The 9023-nt window shown below is 50.9% G+C and overlaps 1 protein-coding gene across 1 annotated transcript in view; it reads left to right on the top strand.

Annotated features, from left to right (window-relative positions):
• The window catches only part of HIVEP3 (human immunodeficiency virus type I enhancer binding protein 3), a gene marked incomplete at its 3' end in the record, with an annotated part of 247675 nt that overhangs the window by 146717 nt on the left and 91935 nt on the right, over window positions 1-9023 (top strand). Inside the window, exon 4 of the mRNA XM_017743733.1 lies at window positions 5533-5627. The remainder of the gene's footprint in view (window positions 1-5532; window positions 5628-9023) is intronic.

The following is a 9023-nucleotide window of genomic DNA, read 5'->3' as shown; positions in this document are numbered from 1 at the left end:
GGCTGTGGGGGAAATGAAAGAGCAGCAGCTGCCACAGGCACTGAGGAGCTTGAGAGAGGATTTATTTCCAGGGCCTCGTGTTTGGATTGTGCTTTCAAAACTTGGGAAAGGAGGGATGAAGATCTCCTGGGGGTCTTGAGGTCAGGATGTGCCTGGAGCTGATTTCATGGATCCCTGCCAGGCTGGAGAGGTTGGAGCAGCAGCTCCAAGGAGCCACATCACAGAATCCTGGAATTGTTTGGGTTTTTAAAGGAAGGGACTCAAAACTCATCCAGTGCCACCCCTGCCATGGGCAGGGACACCTTCCACCATCCCAGGCTGCTCCAAGCCCCAGTGTCCAGCCTGGCCTGGAACATTCCCAGGGATCCAGGGGCAGCCACAGCTGCTCCTGTCCCTGCTGGGGAAGTGACAAATGGGGTCCCATCCCAGCCTTTCATCCCAGCTTTTCATGGAGACAGGACCTTGTGCTCTCCTTCCCTTACCACACCTGCCTCGAACTTCATCATTTTCATGGCAATGAGTGACCTCATGAGGACCGGGAGCCTGGTGAGGTTGGGGGTGGGTATTTGGAGGAGAATCCAGAGGAATTCCCTTTTCTCAGCTGCTCCTCCCTGATTTCAGAGCAGCACAAACTGCTGCACTCCTTTTTCCTTCTCATACTTGCAGCATCTTCAGCTCCAGGTGCACCTTGCTCCCCTCAGACCAGCTCCAGGCTTTGCCATGGCTCCTTCCAGCCTGGGAATGTGGAAACAAAAGGGAATTCTGGGCTTGGGAAGGGTGCATGGAAAATAAAGAGCCAAGAGGGAGTTCCCCAGAAGGAGAGGTTGGGGCTGGTCCCACCCTGGCGAGCGTGGTCAGCCCAGCATCACGTGGGCTTGGCTTAATTCCCTGGGAGATGACAGCAAAGGCCTGGTTAGGCACCATCCTAATCTTGCCAGTGCTGTTAATTAATCCTGATTCATTATTCTGAGCCCGAGAGGCCAGGCAGGAAATGAGCAAAAAGCATTACTGTGAAAAAAAAAAGGAAAAAAAAAAAAGATCTCTGATTTCACACTCGAGGGTGTGGGGAGCGAAGCTTTGAAGATGCTGCTCTTGCTGCACTAGGATGCATCCGCGTTTTATTTTGCTTTGGCTGCCGAGGGGCTCTTTCCCCTCACCCTTAGGGGCAGTGGATGCAGCAAGGGCCCTTTCCAGCTCTTTGCTGTCAGCAGGCGGAAATTGCACAGAAATGGGGCACTTTTGGGGCTTTTTTTTTCCCATCTTAGTGGGTGAGTGGCCACTGCAGAGCTTCAGTTCCTCAGTGCTGCTCCCTCCTGAGGGTTTCAGCTTGGCTGGGCTCGGTTTTCAGCTCTCAGTCAGGAGCCTGGGTGGTTTGAGCTGCTCATTTCTTCGGCTGCCTCTCGTGCTGGGAGGATGTTCGGGGTGATGTGGGGGGAGATGGGAATCCTGAGCTGCTGCCCTGCTCACAGTCACTGCCACAGCTCCGTGCCGTGCTTTTCAGAGCTGTGTTCAACCCCAAATGGAGATTTTCCATCCAAATGCCTTTGGAAGCTTTTACCCCACAAGAAAGGAGCAGCGGAAGGCGCTTCCCTGGCTGACAGGAGCTGCGGGGTGCCCAGCAGGTCTGGCAGTGCCACCAGCCCCCAGAGAAGCTCCCAGGAGCTGCCGCCCTCCCCTGGCTCAGGGAGGGCCGTAGGAATTTTTGGGAATGCGTCTCTGTGGCCGGGCTATGAATTTTTAACTTGCACTCCAGCTGCTTTCCCAGCGCCGTTGCCTGCAGGTGGAAGCCACGCTGATAAAAGAGGCTGCTGAAGCTGCTTCATCTCCAGGGCCTGAGCTGCTCCTTTTTTGTTATCTTTTTTCCCCTTTTACCCTAAAATTCTTTGTTCCAAGCCCAGGAGGGGCCGATGCCTCCCAGCTCAGATGTGGCTGAGCAGTGGAAATGTGGCTGCTGCTTCACAGGCTGCTCCTGAACTTAATTGGGGACAAGGCTGAGCTTCACTTGTCAGGGAACTGCAGAAGGAAATGTCGGGGATGTTTATTCATCAGCAAGGCCAGCGGTTATTGCCATTGCTATTCCAGCTGTTCTTGTGACTGGAGAAGCCTCAGCAGCAGGGGAGGGATGCGACAAAAATTCCCTTCTGCAGCCAGGGCAGCACTCACTGGGTGCTTCTGAAATGTTCTCCTGATTCAGTTTTATTGTTTTTAAATTTCCCTGTTGAAATGAGAATTCCCTTCTGAGAAAAGCCTGTCCTGGCTCTGAGCTCCCCCAGGTTCACCACAGCCAGGTGGCAGCGAGGGCTTGGTGTTCATGGAATCATGGAATGGTTTGGAAGGAAAGTTCAGGATCTTCCCATCCCATCCCATCCCATCCCATCCCATCCCATCCCATCCCATCCCATCCCATCCCACTGCATCCCATTCTCATTCTGTGCCTGGAGAGAGAGCAGCGGGGCAAGGAAAACCTCCTGCCCAGCAGGGTGTGGTTGCCCAAAAGAGTTTTTGGCATCTTTAATGCTCTGTCCACAGAATTAATCCCAAACGTCCATCCCCTCCCAGCCTGGGAGCCCTGATGTGGCTGCTCCTGGTGGGCAGTGCAGCCCAATCCTGGATTCCCCTCCAGATTTCCTAGGAAAAGAATCAATATTCCGGATTCTGCAGGGGCTGGGGAGGTCGGGGGAGGTCACAGGGCTCTGGGGGGCAGAGGAGCGGGGCCATAGCATGGGGAATCACAGAATTATGGAATTATGGTTGGAAGGGACCTCAAAGCCCATCCAGTGCCACCCCTGCCACGGGCAGGGAGACCTCCCACTGTCCCAGGCTGCTCCAACCTGGCCTGGGACACTTCCAGGGATGGTTCCAGCCTCTCTGGGCCCCCTGTGCCAAGGGTGATGCTGGGAGAGCCTTTGGGCCTCTTGAGCCCCTTGGGAAAATCCCAGCCCATCCCCGAAGCTCCCCATCCCTGAGTGTGCAGAAGGAAGATTTTATTGGTGACAAGATTGGCCCAAAGTGTCCCCAAAGGGAGCTGGGACCTCTCAGGCAACCCGGGGAGGGACCTGTGGCAGCCTCTGCTGCACCTGGGGGAGCAGCCTGCTCTGGATCTATTTTTGGACTCTGAAAATGCTAAAAACGTTCTCTGTTGCTCAGGAGCCGCCACCCCTCTGCCCCCAGCCCCAGCCAGATTCCCGCTGAGGAACCAGAGCAGCTCTGCTGAGCCTTTTCCACCTGCCGAGGAAGGTTTTGCCTGCTCTGTGGGAGGGTGGATTGGTGCAAAAATAAAACGGGTTTGAGATCCTGTCACGTGCAGGGCACCTGCAGATATTTGAGTTGAGTATTTTGAATTTTCCTCTGATTCAAAGGGTCCTTTTGGGATTATTCCACCGGTCAGGGCTCCCCCGCCATTGATCCTGACCCTCTGTACGATATTGGCACGTTTTGGTCTCCTCAACCTCTGCTTCTTCTCCACAAAATGGATTAATTTTTCCTTCTTTTGCTGTGTAACAGATCCCTCTGCCTGCATGGGTGATGTGCTGGAGGGGCCACGGCCTCAGCTGTTAATTTCATTAATTAACTTGGGTAATTGAGCCACCGAGTTGCTTCCTAAGGGTTTTTTCTACCCTTGGACCAAAGAAAATTGGGAGTTCAAGGTAAAGCCACCTCCTGATGGGCTGTGCCTTAAATTCCCTGACCCAGGTGTTGGAGAGCCCTTGAATTCCTTGAATTCCCAGTCAGGAAGCACTTCCTGGGCTCCAGCCTGGCGTTCCCTGGTGCAATTTAGGGCTGTGACACCCCTGACAAACCCGTTTGTCCCTTTTTGTTCTGTCCCTTGGGATGGGTTTGAGGACCAGAGCGATGCCTCCCTGTTGCCTATTCAAAATGAGCCCAAATCCTGGGAATTTGAGTCCCCATCCCTGGGAATGTTCAAAGAACACATGGATGTGGCACTTGGGGACATGGTTTGGTGGTGGCCATGGCGGTGTTGGGTTGCTGGTTGGACTGGATGATCCCAGAGTGGTTTTCCAACAGGAATGATGCCATAAATGGGATTTTCCTCTCCGGTTTTCCGGTCTGTGCTCTCTCCATCCAACCTGGATCATCCTTCTTGTCTGCATTGGGAATTTCTCGATGAAATATCCAACACCAGAAGCTCAGCGGGGCCGAAGAGATGGGAATTCCCTTTGTGGATCTGGTGGACAGTTCCTGTCTCTGTATCCCATTGCAATGCTTGGTTTTATCCCACTGCTGTGTGCTCAGTTTGTGATCCATGGAAATCCTCGGATTTCCCAAAAAACCTCAGCTTTGCGTGCTCAGTTTGTGATCCATGGAAATCCTCAGATTTCCCAAAAAAACCCAGCTTTGTGTGCTCAGTTCATGATCTATGGATACCCCGAGATTTCCCCAAAAACCACTATGGTGTGCTCGCCCTGTGATCCATGGAAACCCTGAGATTTCCCAAAAAAACCCCACCCTTGTGTGTTCAATTCATGATCCATGGAAATCCTAAGATTTCCCAAAAAACCCACTATTGTCTGCTCAGTTCTTGATCCATGGAAATCCTGAGATTTCCCAAAAAAACCCACCCTTGTGTATTCAAGTCATGATCCATGGCAATCCTCAGATTTCCCAAAAAACCCCAGCTTTGTGTGCTCAGTTCGTGATCCAAGGAAATCCTCAGATTTCCCAAAAATTCACAACATGAGCATCACTTTGTGATCCATGGAAATCCAGAGACTTCCCAAAAAACCACTATGGTGTGCTCACTTTGCGATCCATGGAAATCCTTGGATTTCCCAAAAAAGCACCCTTGTGTCTGCAGTTCCCGATCCATAGAAATCCCAAGGTCTCCCAAAAAAACACCTTTGTGTGCTCACTCTGTGATCCATGGAAACCCTGAGATATCCCAAAAAACCCCCACCCTTGTATGTTCAATTCATGATCCATGGAAACCCTGAGATACCCCAAAAAAACCTCCACCCTTGTGTGTTCAGTTTGTGATCCAAGGAAATCCAGAGATTTCCCAAAAAACCACTATGGTGTGCTCACTTCTTGATCCATGGACACCCTGAGATTTCCCAAAAAAACCCAGCTTTGCGTGCTCAGTTCATGATCCATGGAAATCTTCAGATTTCCCAAGAAACCACCCTTGTGTGCTCACTCTGTGATCCATGGAAACCCTGAGATATCCCAAAAAACCCCCACCCTTGTGTGTTCAATTCATGATCCATGGAAACCCTGAGATATCCCAAAAATCCACCCATGTGTGTTCAATTCATGATCCATGGAAACCCTGAGACATCCCAAAAACCCACCCTTGTGTGTGCTCACTTCATGATCCACGGAAATCCCAAGATTTCCCCAAAAACCCAACCCTTGTGTGCTCACTCTGTGACCCATGGAAACCCCGAGGTTTCCCAAACCTGCCCTTTCCAGCTGTCCTTCCTTCCCTGCTGGCCATGCCATTGATTATTCCCGCCTTCCCAATTCACCCATCATTCCTGAAGTGTTTTTTCCCTTTTTTCTTGTTTTTTCCAGACCATTTCTACAATTTATCAAGACCATTTCGACTCCTAATCCTGGCCTCCGAAGCACCTGCAGCCCGGCCCAGCCCCCTGTCCGCAGCAATTTTAGTAAGAAAAATCTTCTTTTCCATCCTTCAAATACATGTCAAAGGTACCAAACTCTGCTGGAGCTCCCGTTTTCCCTTTGGTGCTGTGGAGTTGGAGTTGGTGATCCTGCTGGATCATCTCAGGATATCCTGGGGGTGGTCTTAAAATGCTGCATTTTCCTGGGAAAATCTCCAAAAGGTCCAGAAGGTTCAAAAGGTCCAAAAGGTCCAGAAGGTTCAAAAGGTCCAAAAGGTTCAAAAGGTCCAAAATATCCAAAATGTCCAAAAGGCCCAAAAGGTTCAAAAGGTCCATAAAGGTCCAAAAGACCCAAACAGTCCAAAAGTTCCAAAAGGTCCAGAAGGTCCAAGAGGTCCAGAAGGTCCAAAAGTTCCAAAAGGTCCAGAAGGTCCAGAAGGTCCAGAAGGTCCAAAAGGCCCAAAAGGTTCAAAAGGTCCAAAAGGCCCAAAAGGTCCAAAAGGTCCAGAAGGTCCAAAAGTTCCAAAAGGTCCAAAATGTCCAAAAGGTCCATAAAGGTCCAAAAGGCCCAGAAGGTCCAAAAGGTCCAAAAGGTCCAAAAAGTCCAGAACGTCCAAAAGGGCCAGAAGGTCCAAAAGGTCCATAAAGGTTCAAAAGGTCCAGAAGGTCCAGAAGGTTCAAAAGGTCCAAAAGGTTCAAAAGGTCCAAAATATCCAAAATGTCCAAAAGGCCCAAAAGGTTCAAAAGGTCCAGAAAGGTCCAAAAGGCCCAAACAGTCCAAAAGGTCCAGAAGGTCCAGAAGGTTCAAAAGGTCCAAAAGGCCCAAAAGGTCCAAAAAGTCCAGAAGGTCCAGAAGGTTCAAAAGGTCCAAAAGGCCCAAAAGGTCCAAAAAGTCCAGAAGGTCCAGAAGGTTCAAAAGGTCCAGAAGGTCCAGAAGGTCGAAAAGGCCCAAAAGGCAATGGAACTCCTTGGGCTGGTGGGATTCATGTCCTAAAGAGGGGATTTCATCAACTTGGAATGTTTGTGATGAAAACTGAGTTTATTTGTGGTGTGAGGGCCTGAGGAGGGCTGGTTCTGTGCAGGTGTGAGAGGGAAGAAGCTGGGATTTTGGAATTTTGGGATTTTGGGATTTTGGGATATTGGGATCTTGGGCAGGAATTGTTCCCTGGCAGGGTGGGCAGGGGCTGGCATGGAATTGCCAGAGCAGCTGGGGCTGCCCCTGGATCCCTGGCAGTGCCCAAGGCCAGGCTGGACATTGGGGCTGGGATGGTGGGAGGTGTCCCTGGGGGTGGCACTGGTTGGGATTTAAGCTCTGTCCAACCCAAACCATTCCGTGACCATTCTCAGAAAATCAGCAATTCAGCTTTTCCCCGTGGATTTGTGAAGTTTTGGCTTTTCCTTCCCTCCCCACCTGCCACGGACACCCCGGAGCTGCCCTTTCCAAACCCTCGTTCCTCACGGAGCGTTTGGGGCTGAGACCCCGAGGGGTGGAAATGCGAACAGGGATTATTTCAGGAATTGAAAGCAGCCGAGGCTGTCGGGGTGGATCTTCCATACCCTTGGAATTCCGCCCTCTTTCAAATGCTGCCTGGCTGTACTTGCGTCTGTACAGGTTCATTTGGGGGCAGAAGGCAAGATTCTGGGATTTATGACTTTCTGAGGAATAAAAGCTTTGTTACAGACCAGATTTATGTTTCTGAAACAAAGGGGCAGGGCCACGGGCTGCCCACAGGGACCAAAATCCAGTGGGCAGCCACTGCTGCTGTCCCTGAAGCTGTCAGGGCTTGGCAAAAAGGAAATGAAAACAAAACCAGGACCCCAAAGGTGATCAGGTGCAAATAAACTCAATTAGTTCCGTGGTTTTCCCTCAGGAGGAACCTAAGTCTGGGCTTTGCTGTTGTGTTTGTCAGAGCACTCTTGGTTTCAGGCCTTCTCGTTGGTTTGAAAAGTTTAAACTTAAACAAAACCCAAAAAACTCCTGCTTGTTTTTCACCTCCGGCTTCCCTAGGACTGAGCATGGATTAGGATTTTCAGCACCTCTGAAATTCCCTTCCCATTTTCCGGGGGGGGGAAACTGAGGCACGAGAGGCCCGAGTTTGGCTCCAGGGCTGAGCTCGAGTGGGAAACGCTGATTCCCCATGACCTGCCTTGCCCAAAGTCACAGGAATTTGAGAGGAAACGAAGTTCTGGGAGCAAAGCCTTGCAACTTGATATTTCCGAGGGCTTTAACGACATGAAACTGATTTACTTGGAGGGGAAAAGCTTTAAATATCCCTGCAGAGAGCACTAAGGGGCCTGGTTTTGTGTTTATTCCCCGCATTTCGGTGAACGGATGAAACCTCTCCCAGCTGTACTGGAATTAGGTTGGGATGCGCTCGCTGGTGCTAAAAGCAGGTGCACAAAGGGAATTGTTTTATGAGAGAGGGGGAAAAAATCCCCCTTTGTGGTACCAGTGAATGATTCTTAGCCCTGCAATAATTTGCTGGTGTTTGTGTGGTATAAAAACCCATCTAAGGGGTTTGGTTAAAAATCTTTGTAAGTTTTAGTGATATCTTTGAGTTTTTTCACCTGGGCAATGTAAAAATCTCTGCCTGCTTGGGCTTTTAGGGGAGAATTCTGCTGCACGCAGCATTTGGAGCCATTAATTCTCCATCTCCTCTTCCATTTTTGCTGTCAGTAAATCCATCTCCTGTCCCGATTCCCACCTGGAGGTGATGCAGCTCTCCCTGGGTGTCTTCAAATTTGGGTTTTTTGGGTTGGTTTTTTTTTGGGAATTGCACCAGATCTCCCCTGTGGCAGCAGACTGGTCCTGCTCCTGCTCTGCTGCCCCATCCCACATGAGGCTTTTTCCCTCCTGTAATTTTCCACCCGTGTGCCTCACCCACAGATGTCTCTTTCCTCGCTTGCTCACGCCACTGACTTTTCTCCTCACTTCTCCTCACTGTTTTCATCTTCCCCTTTGCTGTTTCCCGTCCCTGGAAAAGCTGCTCAGATTTTCACCAAACAAACCCTCGCTCACGTGCCTGCCCAGATGGATCCGTGCGGAGCGAGGGCCGCGCAACAGGAGCTGTCAGAGGAGGGAATTTTCCATCAGCCCCAGCCCCTCCACTCCCATTCTGGATTTAATTCCTTGCAGAGCTTCAGCCAGATCATGGAAATGGCTCTGGGTTTGGCCAGGCTGAAGGAGCAGGAGGTTTTCCCCCAGGAAGGAGCTGGGAAGGGCTGGGGTTGAGGGGCCACGGGCGCTGACAGAGCCTGGTCCTCGTCACCTTCCAAACTCACCTGGCTGCTCTTTGCCCTTTGGTTTTCATGGTCACGGGATCCCAAATGTTGGAAAACTCAAAATCATCAAATCCAAACTTTGACCAAACCCCACTGTGCCCACTGAACCATGAACATCCACTCATTATCTGAGCGCCTCCAGGGATGGGCACTCCACAC

The sequence above is a fragment of the Corvus brachyrhynchos genome, unplaced genomic scaffold (assembly GCF_000691975.1).
Source record: "Corvus brachyrhynchos isolate BGI_N302 unplaced genomic scaffold, ASM69197v1 scaffold580, whole genome shotgun sequence".
Taxonomy (NCBI): Eukaryota; Metazoa; Chordata; class Aves; order Passeriformes; family Corvidae; genus Corvus; species Corvus brachyrhynchos.
The sequence above is the reverse complement of the archived record's forward strand: the minus strand, read 5'-3'. Positions and strand labels throughout refer to the sequence as shown.